Genomic DNA, 3,840 nt, shown 5'->3' with positions numbered 1-3,840 from the left:
CACTTCCCCACTACCTTCGTCATAACACCACGAATGTAGTCCTGACCGGCGATTTGAATTGCGTGCTCCGAACATGCGTTTCAAGCAGTTCGAACGCGAGTCCCGCTCTCAAAGCAGTCGTCCAACAACTACAGCTGCATGACGCATGGAAGACACTATGTCCACATGATGGTGGTTTCACGTATGTCTGTCGCAACGCTCAGTCGCGCCTGGGCCGGATATATGTCAGCAGCGGTCTGCTTGACCATTTGCGAGCAGCACATGTCCACGTCTGCTCTCTCTCCGACCACAAAGCGCTCACACTCAGTCTATGTCTACCCCATCATGGTCGTGGATTTTGTACCCTTCAACCATATCTGATGACTAACGAAAACGTTGCGGAATTCCAGTATAAGTGGCAACACTGGACCCGGCAGCGAAGAAATTACGGCTCTTGGATTGAGTGGTCGCTCTTGTTCGCGAAGCCTAAAATATTTTCTTTTTCAAGTGGAAAAGTCGATCCGTGTTCGAAGAATTCCACAATAAACATTAGCATCTCTACGGTGAGTTACGGCGCGCCTACGATGGGCACTACCAGCACCCAGAAATGTTAACAAATATTTACCGACTCAAAGGCGAAATGCTAGCGCTTCAATGAACATTTTCTCAACTTTCATGAGAATCAACGAAACGCACGTGGCGGGAGAACCCATATCAATATTCCAGTTGGGGGAGAGACGAAGAAAAAAACCGTCATAACGCAGCTGCAGACAGAGCAGGAGACAACAATAACAGAGTCAAGAGCGATCGAGGACCACATGGTCACCTACTTTTCAACACTCCACTTAAAGGAGGCGAGAGACAACGATGAGAACAATTTCATATGTGAATGTGTTGTTCCACCAACCGACGAAGTCTGTATGAGCAAAATCACGATGGCAGAAATGTGGTCTGCGATATAGGATTGGGCGATCTTTGGAAAAAGATCGATCTTGATGGATCGATTTTTTGAACGGCGCAGGGATCGATTCACTGGGTAAATCGGTACCAAAGAATCTATTTTTGCTGAATCGATCTTTGAAAAATCAAATGCCTTTTTTCCAATTTATTTACTCGTTCTATATAAGTATTGCCTTTCTTTAAACATGAAATAAACATTCCACATTTCTTTTCAAAGCATTTCAGTTTGATCCTCAGAATGAAAGTAACAAAAAACTTGAAAGCCCAGAAATAATGTATTTTCCAGAGCATTCATCTTGACCCCTGTAAGGCGTCGTGCACAAATTATGTAGCGCGGGAGAGGAGGAGGTGCGTTACTTTCTGTGTATTATAGATAGGAAATTGCGTAACGTATGGAGGGAGGGGGTCCAAAATCCGGATTTTTAGCGTTACGTAATTTGTGTACGACGCCTAAAAAGAACTTGTGACCACTTGTTTTGTGATACCCAAACTTACAAAACTGCTTCTCCTCAATATACGACCACTAATTTGACATCCTTGAAAAGGATCCAATGTTTATGAAATTTGTGGATTTTGGTGTGAATCAATGAGAATCCCGAAAAAAAAATTTTTTTTTACGGTCAAAAAGATCGGAAAGATAGCAAAGATAAGATCGATTTTCGCAATTTTATTTGGAGTAGAAAGAATCGATCCGAAAAAGCGTAAATCGGAGAGAAAAAGATCGATCTTCCAAATATCGATCCAAGATAGCTCAATCCTATTCACTATCACTAATTTGACATCCTCGAAAGCTATCCAAATGTTGACATTGGGCCTGATTCTCCAACGCGAATGGAATGTGACAACAATGAACTCCTCAAAGTCACATGACCCAGGTCACCGTATCGCCGAAGGCGATTGCCCTGACGTGAGAGGTTCATTTTGGAGTAAAATACTCAATGAATTACAAATGGTGCAGTGTTCATTGAAATATATGTCAAAGCTTGTGTTTTTTGCAAAGGCTCTATGTATTTAATGTGTTTCATGAATATATATTTCTTTTATTTTAAAAATTTTCATTCCTTGTTACAAATATGTACAGGAAATAATTTCGTTCATCTTTATAAATGTTTTCCTCTTATTATAATTGATGAAAAATAATATCTCTGGCATAAGAAAACAAATAAAAATATATTTTCAAATCTGTTTTTGCATAGTCCCTTTGCATTAATATGAGTGTATGTTATTTCAATTGTTTTGATTTCGTATCCGTGTTTTGATTCCGCATTCGTTTTTTGACTTAGTGTCCGGTGCTGATTTTAGCGTAATTATTGCTAAAAGTTTATCGGAAGGTTGACTATTCTTTATAACATTACAGTGAACATTAATATTATAGTCGCCTCACATAAAAGTCATCAAGGTAAGATATATTTATTATCGCATTCAAATACATTTAGAAGTTAAATTTTGTTCACAGTCAATTAGCCGATAAAAATGATAGAGCTGTCAAGAATATTGTAATTCCACTGTCCGAAACTGCGCTGTTATCGTTTGGATTCTCACTGGATGAGCCCGGTGAGCACGCATCTCGCATCTACCTTATGGTCAAGCTGGGTCTTGAAATGGATAAGCACAGATACTCCATCCGCAACTACTGATGAAGATGCTCCTCCACTAGTGGATGACACCGAGGATGCCCCACACATGGAAGAAGTTGATTAAACATATACGGTTTTTAACTACTTAAGTAGCTTTTCGTAATTTTTGAAAGTCTGATTTGTGTTTTTGGAGAAAGGAAACGGTATGCTGAATTGAGTTTCTCGTATCAGTTAGGGTCAACTATTGTAAACTTTCAATTTAATTTTGTACCGCGTTATAGCGGCTGCAGAAGATGTATATTCTCGTCATTAGTAATAGCATACCAAATACTTGAACTGTCTACATGTTAATAATAAATATAAATAATCTCAAAATTCACAGTTTAACTGGATTGCATTCGAAATTGCCTATTTTTTTCCGGAAATTTTCATAAAGTAGATGATGAATTCATCTTTGAATCTGCAGTAGCTATTGCCCGTTTGGAACGGCGAATTATTAGAGATCGTTCAAATCCTTTGGAAATGCCTAATTCTATTTTTGGCTACCATTGCTGGTACTAGTCGATAACGAATGAGGATACGACTTCAAAAGTCACAAAATGGCATGTTTTTCCACTGCAATCGCCCACGGGAATTGAGTGAGTGTTCATGAGAGTTCACTCAAGGTAAAAATCTCACCACAGCCGCCTTCGGGAATTGAGTGAGGCAATTTTTCCGAGCTGTCACTTCACATTCGCGCATCAGAATCAGCCCCATTATGTTCACAAAATTTGTCAGGTGGTGAGATTATATACATCGATTATAATCTCATTAATAAAACACCAAGATCGAAAAGATTGATCTTTACGACCTTTTCGGGTACAAAGAATCGATCCAAAAAATCGGAAATCGAAATGGAAAAGATCAATTTTCTGAAAATCAATCCAAGATCGTCCAATCCTACTGCGATAACAGCGAGCGCACCACGAAAATCACCAGGCTGCGACGGAATACCGAGAGAGTTTTACCATCGCATGTTTGACGTCATCCACCGCGAGCTGAACCTGTTGCTGAACGAGGCGCTCAGCGGAAACATTCCTCCAGCATTTGTGGAAGGTATCATCGTGCTGGTCAAGAAGAGGGGAGGTGATCATACAACCCGATCATATCGTCCGATCTCATTGCTTGACAGTGATTACAAGCTCTTGTTCCGTATCCTGAAGACAAAACTGGAACAAGTGATGAGAGAACACCATTTCCTAAGCAAAGTGCAGAAATGCTCGAATTCGGAGCGGAACATTTTCAAGTCACTCTCGCTCTGAAAGTTTGCATAGCTAGTCTCCGT

The 3,840-nt window shown here is 40.1% G+C and overlaps 1 long non-coding RNA gene across 1 annotated transcript; it reads left to right on the top strand.

The window, feature by feature from the left end:
- The first annotated feature begins 1,637 nt into the window (after window positions 1-1,637).
- On the top strand, window positions 1,638-2,891 carry LOC129764780 (uncharacterized). The gene is made up of 2 exons (XR_008741232.1): window positions 1,638-2,338; window positions 2,396-2,891. It is a non-coding gene; the product is annotated as an uncharacterized LOC129764780 (long non-coding RNA).
- Window positions 2,892-3,840: the final 949 nt, after the last annotated feature.

This window comes from Toxorhynchites rutilus, chromosome 2 (genome assembly GCF_029784135.1).
Source record: "Toxorhynchites rutilus septentrionalis strain SRP chromosome 2, ASM2978413v1, whole genome shotgun sequence".
Lineage (NCBI taxonomy): Eukaryota > Metazoa > Arthropoda > Insecta > Diptera > Culicidae > Toxorhynchites > Toxorhynchites rutilus.
The sequence above is the reverse complement of the archived record's forward strand: the minus strand, read 5'-3'. Positions and strand labels throughout refer to the sequence as shown.